We start from the raw sequence: 18,351 nt of genomic DNA, 5'->3' as shown, positions 1-18,351 counted from the left end.
TGTGTAACTTTCTAATCAAAAAAATGGTAGAGAATTCCACCAACAACAAACCCAGAAATTAAAGGAATTTTATTTTACCTTTGTTTTGCAATGTCCTATTTCAGCCATATAATTATAATTTCTAGTATCTAATTGGTACTTCAGTCTTGAAATGCCCACGCTAGTTTCATAGCTTTAAGAATGAATACAGTTTTGTATTACAATTCAGTTTCCTCTGAATAATCTGTATTTAATACAGATATTGCTTTCAGATGTTGCTGGTAACTTACATCCCTCAATCCTCTTATTTGCTGAGTGATAAACTTGTGTATGCTTTCTAGTCATGCGATCCGTGTATTATAGTATAGTACATACACACAGAGCCACAATATTTAATTTATAATTACCTTATAAATTAGTAATAATAGATCTCTGTACCTGCTCACAGTAGTCCTCAGTAGATTTTTCTTTATTTCAAGACAGCACTTTCTAATTGTGTTCAATAAATGAGAATCAAACTATAATCCTATAGCAAAAGTTATTCCTAAATTCTTAATTCCATCCACCTTCTAAATTAAATAATTCTTTATTGAATAAGGATATCACGGCTTATTCTTCCCAAACTGTTTAACACTTTTTTTTCAAGTTAATGTCCATATTGTTATTAGAGGTCCATACAAATGACTCATTTAAATACCTGAGTGGTCTTCTCTGGTCATCCACACATGTAATAACTGAAGCAACTTATCCATAACCCATTGTGAATGGGAAATGATACCATAAACAGGTGAAATAAAGCAGGCCAGAGTAAATTGCTTTCATTTCTAAAAGCTATCTTTAATTTGCACCCTACAGGTCTGTGAGACAACCAGTTTCTACCCACCTTTAGCATATTGATTCATATCACATCTTAACATCATGGAAATTATTTGGAGATAAGGAATGGTATCAAAAATCTTCACCATGTCCAAACAGACAACATCCAATGCCTCCCAAAATAATTGATGGAAAGACTGAAGATTTGTCCATCATGACCTGTCCTGAGTAAATCCATGTTGAGTAATATACATATTCCAACCCATAGTCTCCAGAATGTATTTAGAGATAACTCTCTCAAAGCATTTTCCCAGTAAACACATCACATTAATTATTCTAAAATTAATAACAATGGAAAATACAAACCCTTTGGAAATGGAGCTACTAGTGCCTTTTTCCATAGATTTGGGGCAAACCTTTTTACAAACGACCTCTGTAATAAGTGTAATAAAGTAGGAATGATGGAACCTATTACTGCTTTCACAAAACAGCCATTAATCCCATCCAGTCCAGCTGCAGAACTTGAACTGACCTTAAACATTCCTTCACTACCACTTAAAATAAATTAAGGCATAGATCACTATCATTAAAAAGAAAATGATCTTCAAATAAATTATCAGCCTGAATGGTAACTATTGTGTCAAGAAATAAATCAGCCAAAAATTCTAAATCAGTTATTAAGTTATCATTCCACATTATACTGCAATCAGAGATATCACCTTGGGTCTATATCACTTTATCAAAAACACAGTCCCTCAAATCCCTATTTACTGAACTCAATAAATCAAAAGCTAAATTCAGCAAATGATCTCTTCAGTGAATTTTTCCCAGGGAAAGAAACTAGTTGAACATCATTGGGAATTTGCTTTTTTCTCCACATTGGGGTAATCTCGGAATTTGTATATTTAGTTAGGATGGGTGTGAGGGAGGTGAAGACCCCCACTTTGCTGGGTATTAAATGATTTTGTTCTTGTGATGGTTGCTAGGTTAGTCCACTAGTTTCTTTCTGTGGGAAAAAAAAATCGCTGAAGAGATCATTCGCTGAATTTAACTTTTGATTTATTGAGATCGACAAACAGAGATTCGATAGATTGTGATTTCAATAAAGTGATATAGACCTATCACCCTTGTAGCGAATCAGATGTGTATAAAAAGCTTTCTTATTATATCTGGTTTGTCTACCAAGTTTCCTTACATAATCCTGTCTACCTTGCCTCAAATTCTTCCTAAAACTAATTCTAGCCTTTTACAGCTTTCCTTATAACATCCATTAGGATGCCATCTAAACTACGTCCAGAAATAGTTGCTTTTCTTATTAGCTTTTTTCTAGCTTTGTATTTATGGGAACTAATGGAACTCATCTTACAATGTGCTGGTTCAAAAATGCATAACATTTTCCCCAGACAGAATCAATATCAACAAAACATAATTCTCCCTCCCAGTCCATAGGTTCATAGGCATGTACTAGGCTAATGAACATTTGAGCCTTTACAAGCCTAGCCCATAGAAGAGCACTGGCATCCTGCTTTCCGACGTTGGTTCCCAGTGCCTCTATCAAGTAGAGCCACTGAAGTGATCCCTGGGGTGAACTTTCTATTGCCCATCCACTTATCAAGATTTCTCTTGAAGAGGGTCAGCAAGGTGCTCTGCTTGACATGTATGGAAAGTCTATTCCAGAGCATGGGCAGTCTCTGGGTGAGGAACCTGTCCATCTAAGCATGTTCTGTTGATTTTGGTAATGAGGTTGAGGTCTCTGGAGCATGTGGTGTGGAGGGATTGAGATTTCTTTAGATGTAGCATTTCTAACAGAGCTGGGTCAGCCATGTCTTTGTAAGTCAAGCAGAGATCACCTCTAAGTAGGCAATATGAGACAAAGAATAGCTGAAGTCTTTTGAGTCTGTCCATGTAGGACATGTGTTTAATGCCCATGATCCTCTTCATGAGGTACTTCTGTGGCCTCTCCAACTGTTGCAGGCATCTAGTGAGGTACATGCCAAATGGGGCATTATACTTGATGATTGGTTTAATGAGGGAAAAGTAGAGAGAGAGACAATGACCTCTTTCCTCCTGGATGCAAAACACTTGGTAATGAAATGTGCCACATAGAAGGACTTTCTGACCACAGTGGAAATGTGGTGGTAAAGGAGAGATTGCTGTCAACCTGCATGGCCAGATCTCTTATAAAACGTTCAGTGTTCAGTGGGCTCCCATCTATGTGGTAATTAGTGGGAACTATGTTTTTACCAAAGGGGATGGCGATGCATTTTTTGGTGTTAAGCTTAAGGCCGTGGTTTTGACACCAGTCATTGGTCTCAGTGAGGCCTTTCTGTAGGATGTCTGCATCACATGTGGAGGTAATAATGGTTACCAGCTTGCAGTCATCTGCAAACTTGGTCATCCAGAGTCCCTTTGTGTTGGTCTGGACTTTTGAGAAGTAGATGTGAAAGAATAGAGGACCCAGGATCGATCCCTCTAGGACTCCACTCGTGATTGGTCAGCATTCTGACTTGGAGTCTGCTGCTATCACACTGTGTGTTCTATCTGTGAGCCAATTTGCAACCCACATAGTGATATAGGGGTTGATGCCTAGTTTGGCGAGTTTATCAATAATTCCCGTGTGAGTAATGGTATCAAAGGCCTTGGCCAGATTGAGGTAGGCTGTATGCACTGCCATACCTTCATCCGCAGCCCTGGTGACTGACTCAAATAAGTCAACCAGGTTGAGCAGGCATGATCTCCCTTTCACAAAGCCAAATTGCGTGAGGTCTAGAGTTTGGAGATTTCCTATATCTTTGTTAATCAGGTCCATGATGATGTGCTCCTTAGCTTTACATATCAGACTTGTCAGGCTAATGAGGTGATAATTCCCAGGGTCTGTAATTGCTTCCCCTTTATGGAGAGGGATGACTGTAGCCGTGCACCATTTGGTAGGGACAAAGCCTGAGGTGAGGCTGTGACTGAACAGGGCACACAGATGTGCTGCCAGTTCACTTTGTAGTTCATGTAGAACACATCCAGTGATATCACTGGGTCTCATGAAAGCTGTATTCTTTGCCTTGGACAATACAGGTTTAACCTGTGCTACAGTAATGCTGGGTGCCTGGCATCTTTCTGGTAATGTGATTGGTCCTTTGGGGGGGGGTAAAGTTGGCACTGAGTCTGTCAGCCAGTATGTTGGCAATATCTGTTGGTGGGGTATAAGAGGTACCATTGTGCAGTATCTCAGAGCAAATCTGGGTAATGCCATGGAGGTTCTTGATATAGTTATAGAAGGCTTTGTGATTGTTTTTAGTGTCTGCCACAATTCTGCCTTCATAGCTGGCTTTAGAGGATATGATGAAGGAGCTCAGATTTTTATTGAGGCTAATAAGGGAGTTTTTCCAGTCTTAGGATTTCACCTTTTTTTGCAACAGTTTCTTCTTTCTGTTGTAGAGTGTATTAATGGTAGGGGACAACCAGAGTGGCTTCCTTTTTTTAGGAGAGCAACTTGGTTCTGTTAGATATGACTAGTTCCATGCATTGGTATACATGTTCGTACAGTGCATTTGGTGTATGATTCAGCAGTCATGCAGATATTTTCCATTGTCATGGGTGCTGTTAAGTTAGCCACCTCTGTTTTCAGGAGTCCAAATTCAGCTTTGGAGAAGTTTTTCAAGGTGATTACCTTTGCGGGGGTGTGTGGCTGAGATGTGGATTTCCATGGTGATTAATTTATGGTCGGATCTGACCAGGGAGGGACTGACTATTGGTGTAGAGCAACGGTCACCCATGTTAGCAATAACCAGGTCAAGGATGTTGCTTCCTCTAGTGAGGGTCAGAATATGCTGGTCCAAGGCATTGGAATTTATGAATTCCAGGAAGCGTTGGGCCAGTGTATTGGTGCTTGAGTAGTTTTCCAGTTGATGGAGGGGTAGCTGAAGTGTCCTAGTAAGAGAGTGTTGAGTTGGACCTTGATAGATTCTAGGGTGCTTAGGAACATGCAGTGAGAGTCTAGGGACATCACTGGGGCCCTATAACAGGCTATGACCTGGATCCCCATCTTACCCAATGTTAGCTGTACCTGAGGTATCTCAGATGCGTTATGCTGGACTACTAGTCTGGAGGTGCGCATATCCTTTATGAATATGGAGACACTACTGCCTTTGGAGTTTCAGTCCATGTTTCAGGGCCGAAAGGTGTGTAATGAATTATAGCCTGGTAGTACAGGCATGCTTTCTACAGCTTTAAACCAGGTCTTCTTTACAGCACAACTGTTGATGTTCTCTATTTTGAGGAATGCTTTTTGTGAGTGCATCTTGAGATTTAGACTTCTAGCATTGAGCAGCATGACCATCAGATTTTATTTATTTATAGCTGTTACAGTGGTAATTTGGTCTTTGGAATACTACCTAAAAAAGACACTATAGGGATGGCAACAGCCTTAGCCAGTACCCTGAATCCAAGGGGTGACAGATGCAGCCAATCTCTGACAAAGCATCAAGGTCTCTCAATCATGTCATCCCATGCAGCAGATACTGGATCCCCTTAGAATGACACCAGAAACTTAGCCAGTTGTTGAAGTCAATTATTTTTTGTTTGTAATGCAGTATCATTCTGGATGATCGTAGGATACTGCTCAGGGCTAGTGTCATACCTGTCTATGCCACAGAATCTGAGAGCTCCACCATGTTTCTGTTCATGTAGTCCAGGGAGGTGCATCTCAGGTCATTCACACCCACATGGACAATGATAAAGTCATACTTGTACTTGTTGTGCAGTGACCTGAGTGCATTGGTTATGTGTCGGATTCTGGAACCTGATAGACAGCTGACTGTAACCTTCTCCGTATTCAACTTATTGAGTGGTATGTCTGTGTGCCTCAATATTGAGTCACCTATGATATTGGGCAAGGTGTTTAGCCTTTTGGGCTTAGGTTGAGGGTCACACTGTAGAGGTGAGCTATGTGTCCTGTGGTGTGTGCTGTGTTGAGGTAGTCGAGTGCATTTTTGTCTTGGAGGTCTCTGCTCTTTGGGTAAATTTCTATTGAGAGCCTCTGTGAAGGTGGGTGCGTGGTTTGTGTTATTATGTGAGAGCTGTGATAGTGGGTGTTCTGGAGGGCTGTGTGTTCCATGTGGAGGGGTGCAGGTGTTGACCTTCTCCTCTTGTCCAGCTAGTCCGCTCTTGGCTGGAGAGTGCATAGCTTCCAATTTGGTAATATAAGTGCATTTCTCACAAGTCTGAGTGTTGGGAGGTAAGAGGAGAGGGTTGTTTGTGTACATGACACAGCTGTTGCATTGCCTCAGAATGCCCAAGTGCATCAGATTAATAGGGGAAAGCACAGGGAATTGCCCTTTAAACATGCCAGGAGGGAAGGTCATAAATACCAAGTACTGGAGCTATTTCCGTGAAGAATGACTAGTGCTGATGGCACTTATGCGTGCTAAAATAATTGCTCCAAAAATCTGTTGAAGTGCAAAGTGATTAGGCTATTTGAAGTGTAAGAGAGAAAGAACTAGCAAGATCTAAGTGAAAAACTGAAGAGCAGACTTTCTGGCACCAGTTATAGATTGCCTCAGCTCGGTGCCGCAATGCGGAGCTTAAACGAGCACAAACCCATGAAAATGCTGGCTTTTAAACTAGAAAGTTGAAAGGGATGGAAAGACTGCCCAAACAGCCAATAAACTACAATTTCTTGGCCAGAAACCACTCCTCTTGTGGTTGATGGGCTCCCTAGTGTTTACCACTCCCACTGATAAGCTAGAAAGCTTCCCTCCAACACAGAAAGGCTTGGGGGGCTCAGAAGCTTACAAACAGTCCTGGATACAGCAAATTTGTATCTGGAGTAAACTAGTTACAGAAAAGGTGGGAAACAAACACAAACATGGGCTTTTAATCCAGAAAGTTGAAAGGGATGGAAAAACTGCCCAAACAGCCAATAAACTACAATTTCTGGGCCAGAAACCACTCCTCTCATGGTAGATAGGCTACTTAGTGCTTACCAGTACCACTGATAAGCTATAAGGCTTCCCTCCAACACAGAAAGGCATGGGGGGGCTTGGAAGCTTACAAACAGTCCTGAATACAGCAAATATGCATCTGGACTAGACTAGTTACAGGAAAGTTTGGAACAAGCGCAAACGTGGGCTTTTAAACCAGAAAGTTGAAAGGGATGGAAAAACTCGACAATGGAAAATAAACTACAATTTCTAGGCCAGAAACCACTCCTCTTGTGGTAGATAGGCTACCTAGTGCTTACTACTCCCACTGATAAGCTAGAAGGCTTCCCTAGAACACAAAAAGGCTTGGGGGAGGCTCAGAAGCTTACAAACAGTCCTGGATACAGCAAATATGTATCTGTACTAGACTAGTTACAGGAAAGGCAGGAAACAAGCTTAGAACTTTTTTTTACAGAAAAGCATTTAAAACAGCTGTAAAAAATTCAAATGCAGTGCAAGCTAGCACACTTGAGTGTATAGCAATATTAAAGCAAATACATTTTAAATAAATACAATTAAATTAAATCATGACTAAAAACAAGGGCACAAGTCAGTAAATTAGGAAAAATCAAGATGGAAGCACTTAAAGTATCAAACAACAATGACAGCAAATAGTATATAAATTATTCAGTCAATCAAAAATGAAGACAGTGCAGAACTCTGAAAAGTTAAAAGGTGTCAAAAATATATTTATCAGCTCTATATTTTTAGATTGTTTGAGAAGCACACTCAGTCAGAATACAAGGAGATTGTTTTTTTTTTTTTTAGTGGAAAGGGAGAAAGGAGGAACAGGAGATAATTCAAGGTTAAGAAACTAAGTGGGTTGGCCTTCTCAAATGTTCACTCTGTATTAGGCAGAATGAGCTAATGACACTAGACTGGGAGGAGTGTCCCAGATCAAATTTACAGTAGGGATGGGCAACTGCAAAGCCACCAAGTATAAGAACAAGATACCAACAGGGAGAGTGGGAAACTATTTTAGGCAGAAAATACTACAGAACTGTTTATCACAGCAGTGAGACACTACACAAAAGTTTTAAAGATATAAAGGAGCAATGAGACAGAATGCTTTTAACTGCAAACAAATCAGTTATATGATACACTCCTTGGCAGAAAAATCAGTTATATGATACACTCCTTGGCAGGAAATCAGAACAAGCAAACAGATGCTCAACAAATGGAGAAAATTTCCATTTAATACCTTTCCCATTTAATACCTTTCACACAGTGGAACTAGCTAAACAAAAGCTTTACAAACAGTGTGACAGCAAAAAACTTATTTTTCAGGCCCTGTAAGGCAGACAATTTTAGTACAACCATGCAGATTAGTTTATAGTAATAAAATACAGTAAAAAGTATGCAGCAGACAAATAACATTCCACTTATTTAGCTTTTAATTATGTTTTCAAAGCTGATTCTATTAAATGCATTTGTATTTTTTGCCAACTTTTGGAAATGAAAGGAAGTTAATGAATATTTCTATCAAATACTACTGCGGTGGTGCTGCTGCGGTAGCGTTGTCGTCTCACAGTAAGACGTTGTCCTGTTCGATTCTCAGCTAGAGCGTCTTCTGTGTGGAGACATACGTGAATGGGCGTACCTTCGTTGAAGGTTGTGCGTCAGTGCCGGCAACCCGGCACATAAAAATCTACTACCAATCATTAGCGGACCGGAGTTCCGCTGTGGCGACCCCTAACCGGGAAAAGACGAAAGACACACACACACTATTATGATCAAATCCAATCAATTTTGGTTTGATCACATATACTAATATATTCTTACCTAAAATATATTCTTACCTAAATTCATAAAGCAATATCCAATATATAATTACCCCTAGTAGGCTACTCTACTATTTGCTATTTGATAAAAGACAATACTATTGTAAATTGCAAACTGACCACCAAAACTGCCCACAAAAATTCTGGGCTGGACTAAATCAACTTCTTCACCCTGGGTGTACTACTACCCCTGTCCCTGCCACACTCATTGATAAAACCTCTGTCGATGTCTCCAATAGCTTTAACCACTTCTTTACTGAGACAATTCAAACTCTATCTAATCAATTACCACCCAGCCCTCACACCTTTGACTCTCGAACACCCAATAATATTCCCCTACTTACCTTTCAACCTGTACCAACCTCATTTATTTGTAGATTAATTAAAAAACTAAAACCCTCAACACTCTCTGCTGACCAACTCCCAGCTGAATATTTGCAAAAAACAGCTGAAGTAATTGCTTATCCAGTGTCAATCCTCATCAACCGTTCCTTAGCAGAGGCCAAAATTCCCGAGATCTGGAAGATATCATATGTAATTCCTCTCCACAAGGGAGGCACTTCCACTGATCTCTCAAACTATAGGCCCATATCCATACTTTCCCCTCTAGCAAAAATAATGGAAAAATGTGTTCAGAAACAGTTCATGCAACACCTAACTGTCAACCATCTACTGACTGATAACCAACATGGTTTCAGACCCCTCCATAGCACTACCTCAGCCCTCCTTGTCTTCTCAAACACCATAAACTCCCATCGTAATAATAATAAAATCTCATCTGCATTATTTCTGGATCTGTCAAGGCCTTCGATATGGTGGATCATAAACTTCTAGTTAATTCATTGCCCTCATTCGGCCTTGACAATACTGCTGTACAATGGTTTGTTTCCTACCTATCAGGTAGAAAACAAGCAGTTTTATGGCAGACCAAACTCTCTAACTTACTACCCAATACATTGGGAGTCCCGCAAGGATCTATTTTAGGGCCGCTATTATTTTCCATCTTTATCAATGATCTCCATACAGTTATTCCTAATGCTAGTTGCATACAATATGCAGATGATTCTACGTTAATTTGCTCTGGTACAACTCCCTCAGATCTACAAGTGATAACCCAGTCCACTTTCAGCAAAATAGAACACTGGCTCTCCAATCGGCGCCTGATTTTGAATCCTAAAAAAACTAAAATGTTGTTGTTTCTTCCAACAAATAAGTCTTGCCCCTTTAATTTTACTATCCAAGCCAAGGATGGGACCATAATTTCTCCAGATCTCTCAACAAAATTACTAGGGGTAACCATAGACAACAAACTAAAATATGATATACATATAAACCAAATGATCAAGACCATTAATAAGAAACTAGGCTCCTTATATAGAATAAATAGCTTCTTGACCCCTCAAGCTAAAATGGCCATTGCCCAGACTCACCTTCTCTCATCACTCCTGTACTCGTCGCCCTTACTTCATAACATAAGCAAAACTGTCATGAACAAACTCTCTAACTGCTACAATCATATTGCTAGGTTTGTCACTGGGTCACCATATAGGACCCATCATTGTACCAACTTAGCCAAGCTTAACTGGTCTGAGCTTCCTACCCTTATTTCTTTCAATCTACTAGTCCTTATACACAAAATTATATATAACCCTGAATATGCTCCTTCCCTCAAAATGCTGCTTCCTCTATGCAACAATCCTCGTCCATTGAGGTCATCCAACCGTCTCCTAATCCAAACATTCAAAACTAATAACTCTGCTGGTGACTCCCTTCTCAACAATGCTGCAGGTAAAACTTGGAACAAACTTCCCCATGATATTATATCTATGTCTATATTAAGTCAATTCAAAGCTAAGCTAAAAACACATCTGGGTACAATACGAAATTGTCACTGCCTAAATCCGGGGTAGTTAACCTTCGGCTATACTAACAGTCATTACACCTGACTCTCCTACTTCTCCCTACTATCCTAAATCCTCTCCCTTTTTAAATTAATTATAATTGAACAACATATGTTCTAACTTTGAATGTAAAATAATATTTCACTGTTATTCAAATTGTTTTTGTACCTATGTTTGGAGCTTTTCTCCCCGGGCCTCCGCTGAAAATGGACATGTATCCAGTCGGATCCTCCCGGTCAACAAATGTAAAATAAAAAAATAAAATAAAAAAATGCTACAAAATCAATTTTACTACATCATTAATTACACCAGACAAACTAATATAGTTGTTCCTCTGAATACTGGGAGCACTAAAATCACAAACTACAAACTCATAGCCATTTTGAAAATTAGTCATAATGATTTTATGAAATTCCCTATTCTCAGTGTAACTAAAATTTAGAGGACTGTAAAATAAACACACCCTAAGGAAAATGTTACTAAGCTGGAAAAATCTCTTAACTCATACTGTGATTTATAAAATGTGATAATACATTCTCATACACATAGATACTCCATCTCTGGCAGACAAAGTGCAAGAATCCTATCAGAAATTCAGTTTTCTATTATCAAAAGTACATCAACAGAAACCACAGTAGCTCCTTCCTTTTACAACATTTCTTTTTTAATTTAGGCTCCTCGTGTTACACATCAAAAATTTAAACTAGTACTCTCTACAAGAGTAACGTCATTTATGTTTCACTTTTTCCCTCTAAAAGTAATTTTCACACTCATTTCTTAAAGAGAAACCTATAACCAACATAACATAAATGAAACTTATTTGCTCCAATATATACAGGATTGTAAATCATCTCTTTCCATAAGGTTATGACTCCAACAGAAGCCTCAAACTAATTCTTCTTAAGTTATCAGTAAAAACTATCACCACTTTCAGTAGTACTTGCCAAAATATTCGAGCAGGAATTACATCACAAAAACAAGTTCAAAAAGTGCTTTTATACTTAAACCAATGATAACTCTAACATAACTATTAAAGAATTATTACACATCACATTGTGATAAGATTTGTAACTCTATTCTGACCACAAGCTGTAGCTTCTAGCTACAGTTCCACTCCACAGGGATCCAACACCTTGTTGCAGTCATCCTTATAACTGGCAAATTCTTATATTTAAAGATGACTATCTTTGATGGATACAAATTGGGGGGACTGTAAATCTGAAACAGAACCATGCTAATGATGCTTGACCATATAATTTCAGATTTTGAAGTATCATTCCACCTTTATTCTTACGAAGGAACAAAGTCCATCTAATAATCCTGGGAGATTTACCCTCCCACAAGAAATCAAGGACCATTTTTTGAATTTTCTTCATTTGTGTGTAAAGTGTGGAGTGGGGAAGATGTCTAATAATGAAAAAGACCTGTGGTAACATAAACATTTTGATCACTTGTAGCTTGTTCAGGCAATGAAAATGCATGCACTAACATGGATTTGAAATTTCTGGATTAATGGTATTAAAGTTGGACTCACTTTGACATGTTGGAAAAAAGCTTGATACCAAGATATGTGATTTACTTTAGTTAGGCCAATGGTCACAAGCATCTCCCAGTAGTCCCCATACTCCAGCCTTTCCACAGCAGTAAAATGACTATCTTCTCTATATTTACCTATAACCCCCTTTACATTGACAGCTTACCTAAGTCCCTGAGAATGGACTCTACTTGCAAAATTGTGTCATTCAGCGAGATCACACACTCATGAGTGAACCATTTGGACCAGACATGGGGATCATACTTGAGAGTCTGGCAGAATACCATATGCTTTCTAGCCATATCACCATCTTTAGCTGATGACATCAAAATAAATATGTAGGGGAACAAGGGGCATCCTTGTCTAGTACCTGTCTGCAGCATAAAGGGAGGGGATTTGATACCATTTGAGCAGTCTTAAGCTGAGGGATTAGTATGCAATAACCTTACAAAATTTATGAAGGCAGATGGAAAGAGCTAGTATTTTGGGACTACCCAAATGAAACTCCAACAGACAGTGTCACAGGCTTTGTGAATGTCAGGTAGTAAGAGTCCTTAATGCTCTTTCTTTTGCAGATCACAGAGCCTTTGTTCATCCATGTCTGACCACTTCTGATCCCACCATATCTATCCTGTACAAATCTAAGATGATTGGGGTACAGATAATTTTTTCATTAAAAAATTTAGATCAGTATTCAGATGGGAAATAGGTTTGTAATTCCTTGAGGACAAGGAATCATTCTTGGGCTTAGAAGAAAAGATGATATTCAACATAGACTAGCCTTTTCCTTCCAAAGGTGAGAATCAAATCCTGTACCAAGTTAAACACCTTAACTGTTATACCAACTGACAACCCCATAAAGGTTGTTTTCACAGAGCAAATTGTATGTGACAGTGCACACAGCCACACTAGTTAACCAATGTTGGATTCAAACTCCCTACAAATCTAGTTTCACAGCCTATAGAACAAATTATTATCCTCAAGTACCACAGGAGGAATATCATCCCCAGAGGAGACTCTATTACTAGAGTTTGTTTATTTTGTAGTTAGGATTGCATAGATGTCCACAGTTAACTTTTTCACTTCTTATAGTCAGGATAGTCATATTCCATGTACGTTGTTTATATTTCCAAGTGAACAGTTTTTATTTTATCAGGTTAGTCCCACTAGGCTAGAGGGTTCTTCTGAGGGGAGACCCAAAGTGGCATTTATACTACTAGAGAAAATTTGGTCAGGACATCTGAGAACTTCCCCTACTCCTGTTGATAGGTGCCATGAGATCCTTTACATCTAGTTGAGCTATCAACAGCTCAGGCAAATGGAAAATCAGTTTGGCATCTCTTCCAAAGGATGACACCCTCAGAAATATAGCACCACTGCTATTCTGTACTGTAGTATCAGCAATCAATCTACCTCGTGTGGGAATAGAACGCACAGCCTCTTGCTCCAAAGGCAAATGTGCTACCTGTTGTGCCATTGACACTGCTAAAACTTTGAAGAGGATATTCCCACTAATAAAGGTTAAGTGTGACCCATCTCTCATTAATTTTATGGTTCTGCAAACTAACAATTTTATGCTTTATCTGATCTATCTACTGAGCCAAACATTTGTTTTTACATTTTCTCTCTTTATTCTTATTCATGGCCCCTTAATTTCATTAAATGAATCTCAATTTTGTCTCCAGCCTTCCTCTCCTATTGCCTTTTGATATTACATGTCTTCCCTTTACATTATTTCTTAAAAGCCTCCGAGTTCCTAAAAATCCTAGTTCTTATTAAGGTGTGGGACATCCTGAATGATCTAATGCAATCCTCAAAGCTTGCCTGGTAGTTGGTAGCTTGAAAAGAAGGGGAGGGGGTTAAGCTTCCATTTACATTCCTTGAAAAGTAATGTGCCAGACTTTAGTGACAATGCTACAAATGTGAGCACATATAGTGCCTGAGGAATGATATCTGAGTTGATGACCACTTCCATCATTTTGTGATTAACAAGCCAGTAATCAAACCTACTTGCAATACCTTCCATGTGAAAAGTATACTCTGATTTGGTTGGATTTAACATTCTCCAAACATCATATAAGTGAAAATCCTCTAAAACAGAATTAAGATTTTTACAAATTTAAGGGAGCTTGACCCTACCACTGGGCACTCTACCCTGGACAGGGTCTAATACCACATTAACATCACATCCCTAAATTAAGCCCATATGAAGCTTGTACAAATGTTGCAATGAGCTGATTATCTGGTTGAAGAATGCACGTTGCCTTCATTGGGACCATAAAAATGTTGTGGTAAAGGAGGAAATCTTAAGAGTAATCCATTGGGCCTGGTCATCTTTTACAATGTGTAACAGCTTTCAACACAAATTTTCATTAAGGAGAAAAGTCACCACCTTTTAGAATAAGAGATGCAAGAGAAAAATCTTTGTTCTTTCCATCTATGAAATCCACCCACATTTTGCTTTTTTTAATATTTTATTTCCTGTAGGAAAATTACAGATGCATGACTCTTTACATCACATATCACTCTTTCTTTCTTGGCAGTATCTGCCCCATGTATATTCTATGATAGCAACTATATATCCCCCTACTCCATTATATACATGAAAATGAATATTTTGGGAGTGTAATTTTAGCACTGACTTTTGTAATAAGAGCCAGACACAAAGGTCAGAATGCAACAATTAAGGATCAAACAATATAAACACAATGGCCACAGAGGGTCATGAGAGGAAACTGTCCTGCCAGAAGCTAGATGTACTATTAACCTGATATTACAAATGGATGCCTGGGAAAAAAATCTTTTCACTCAAAAAAAAAAATGAGCAAGGAACCAGGAGAATAGAAGGTTTGGGGAGTTTAGTACTCTAACCCAAACTCTTGAGTTCTCTCACTAATTTACTAATGCCCTCAAAGTTACAAAGTAACACAAAGCAAAATAAAATTTAGCAGCAGTAGGCAAATCGTGCCACTTGAAGTCATCATCAACCTCCTTTTTCCCCATTTTTCTACATGGTATCATGTTAATTGTCACCATCTCTTAATTCAATACTACACTCCTGCCTTCTTCAACAATCTTACCTGATGATCGCAGATCTTCTCTCACACAATTCATCCACCTTTTTACTTGATACTCTCATTTCTTCTTGTCTTCCTGCCTGTCCCAAATCTTCTTCACTAGATTGCCTTCTGCTTTTTTGCACATGTGCACGGACGTCTGTAATCTGTTCTCTTTGATCTTTTCAGTAACTGGAGCTACTTTAGCTTTTGTTCTTTTGCCCTCATTTGTTTATTTGTCCCACAATGTACATCCTACCTCCCATCACAGGCACTTCATTTCCATCACCTCTAGCTTTCTCATCTGCTCTGCCTTTACTGCTAGGTTTCTGTACCATACAGTAGTACTGCTATACCTTACTTTTCAGCTTCTTTGGCATTCTTCTGTCATACACTACACCTGACATTCTATGGCAGTTGGTTGCAGCCCCTCTGATTCTAGCTTTGGCCTTTTCATTCAGATTTCCCTTCTCCTCAACCACCCCTCTCAGATACTAGAAACTAATAACCTGGTCCACTATATTCCCTTCTATTTCAGTTCTCAGCTTCTTCTGATTTCCACAATTTACTGACATTACCACTGTCTTAATCCTATGTGCCTTCAATTTTGCATTCCATTCCCCAATCCTTTGCTGAAGTTCATACTCAGAATCTGTCTAAAATGCCACATTGTCTGCATACAGCAATTTTGTTTATCTGTCCCCTCTGACCTGTTTGCCACCGAATAAGAGAGATCAGGTGCCTTAATAGTTAAGGTCTTTGCCTCCAATACACAAGGTGCAAGGTTCAATCCTCACTTCTGGCTGATGACTGTTTGGAGCTTGTATGTTCTCCCTATGTCTCTGTGTAGTTCCTCCTATCTCCAAAACACATACAGAGTTTTCCTGTCTTTAACTGAACAGCGAATGGACTGCACACCATGGCAGCGCTAACTACTTAACGGTGTGGCTCTAAGTGATTCAGTCATGTTGACTAATTGTAGCAGTGGGAGTCCCATGCATTAGTGGGAAGTTCACAGCAGACAGTTAATTTAAACCAGACTGTCAGTCGTATTATCCTCATAGCAGAACAGAACAAGAACAGGAATCCACAACATGGTACATAAAATTCTGTTTATCTTGACATTTAATAAACATGACTGGTGGTATGTGTTTGGGACTTTTATTTTATAGTTCTCATCTGTCTCTAACATGCCTGTTTTGCCACATACAATAACAGACATATTGGTTTCAGACTCCATATCATTCAGAAAATGCATGCTAAGACAAAACCTGTTCTAGCAATTTTCTAAGTATATAAGAATAATATTTAAAATCTGGCCTGATTTTGCCCCCCAATTATTTTTGACATTGTCCAGGTGTTTTGTGCTAAAGGATTAAGAGGCATGTGCCTCCTATCCTATATATATTTTTTATCTTTGCATACTATAGTGAGGATTGCAGCCAAAGATGCCAGACATTGCAGTTATGTGCTTCTATCAAAAAAAAGATTTGTCAGTGCAAAATCTGATGTTCTACTTAAAATTGTGTCCTTTCTTTGGAGGAATATGACTAATGGCTGCTTTTTGATTATTATTTTGAATTTGCAGGCTTACTGTGCATTGTGTAAGGGAACCTGGGAATACTGAAATCTGCTGCTACTGTTTCCATGGAACAAAGCTGAAATACAGTCCATGGATGTCATGTTTAATTATAACTGCTGGTATAGAGGTAGGAGCTACCAGTAGAAAGAACTGACCCTCTTGTTTACTTGGTTTAAAGAAAAACTGTCTAGCATTCTTGGACTGCTGTATATTTGCAGGATTACTGTCATTTATGTGAAGCAGCTTGTAATAATTTAATATATGGCTATTGTTTCCATGGAACAAAGCTGAAATATAAGGCATAACTTACTTTAAACATCCCACAACATTTTCATGCATATTTGGGAGTGGCTTTCAATAACTGATGATGAGAAAAGGATGCCCATATGCAGGATGGAGACTGGTGCTCCCCATAACATTCGTACCATGTATACAACATCAACTGTAACAAACTCACTTGTTTAAAGCATTATGGTAATGTGGAGGGAGGAGCAGGGGTGATGTCAGTACTCTCAATGGATATTATACCACCTGTATTTATATATAATTAATGGAGGGTGTGACTGATTGACTAAAGGGCAGAGGTGAGGTTTGCTACTGCACTCTCTGCGGGATGCTTAAAGTAAGTTTTGTCCAACACAATATATGACAATGATTTTTTAGCTATAATTGCAAATGAGGGGCTGTCTAAAGAAAATAATTTATCTTCTTGTTTTCTCACTTTATACAGTCACTATCTAATTTTGGAGGACTAGTGTGGAGTTAGCTGTTACTAGATCCAACAACCATGCAGGAGATTCCCTTTACTCCTCTTATGTGGCCAAAATCTGGAACTCCCTACCCACATCCTTATCCCTGATAACCTCACTGCCTAAATTTAAAAAAACTATCCGCAACTTCCTCAGTAACAAATGGTTATGTCCATGCTCTACTCCAGACTAATACCTGCACCACTTCAGTACTATGGTAACTATTGTCCTAAACTAGAGTCATATCTGTTACTTGCATATAAACATGTACCATATCAAAGTTATGATAATATTCATATAACAATGTTACTATTAACAATGTAATACTGTTTAATGACTATTGCAACTGTATCCGTCTAGTGTCTGCAGCCTATACCTATATGTGTCAATAACCAGATACCCTACTGGATCTAGTTGAAATATGTATCTGTCTGTAACTTTAACCTATAAGTGTCTGCAATTTATACCTATAAGTGTCATTAACTAGATACCTTAAAGGATCTAGGTGAAATATGTACCCACGTTTGTCTGTATGTTCTGTTTAATTGTCTCTTTGGAGCTTTTCTCCCCAGGCCTCCACTGAAAATGGACATATATCCAGCTGGACTATCCCGGTTAACAAATGTAAAATAAATGAATAAAATTAATATGAAGCAACCTAGAATACTGTAATGTATGGATGCTCTTTGCATGGAAGCTGATGGAGCTGAAATAAAATACATGGCAGTCATTTATAAGAAACATCAGAAGTGCATACAGAAGTCGCTATAACTGCAGAGTGGGATTTGGAACTGTCTGCTGAAAGAAACTAGTCTCTTGTTTTTGTTCTTCAGTTTAAACAGTCACTATATAGCTTTCAAGACTAGATTGTATTTGTGTGAAGTGAGATGAACTACTGAAATGGACATGTAGCATATATACAGATGAAGTAGCTATAATTGTTAGGGCTGCCTGCAGAGGAAAATGACCTTGTGCCGG

This window comes from Protopterus annectens, chromosome 1.part0 (genome assembly GCF_019279795.1).
Source record: "Protopterus annectens isolate FY-2018-M chromosome 1.part0, PAN1.0, whole genome shotgun sequence".
Taxonomy (NCBI): Eukaryota; Metazoa; Chordata; order Ceratodontiformes; family Protopteridae; genus Protopterus; species Protopterus annectens.
The sequence above is the reverse complement of the archived record's forward strand: the minus strand, read 5'-3'. Positions refer to the sequence as shown.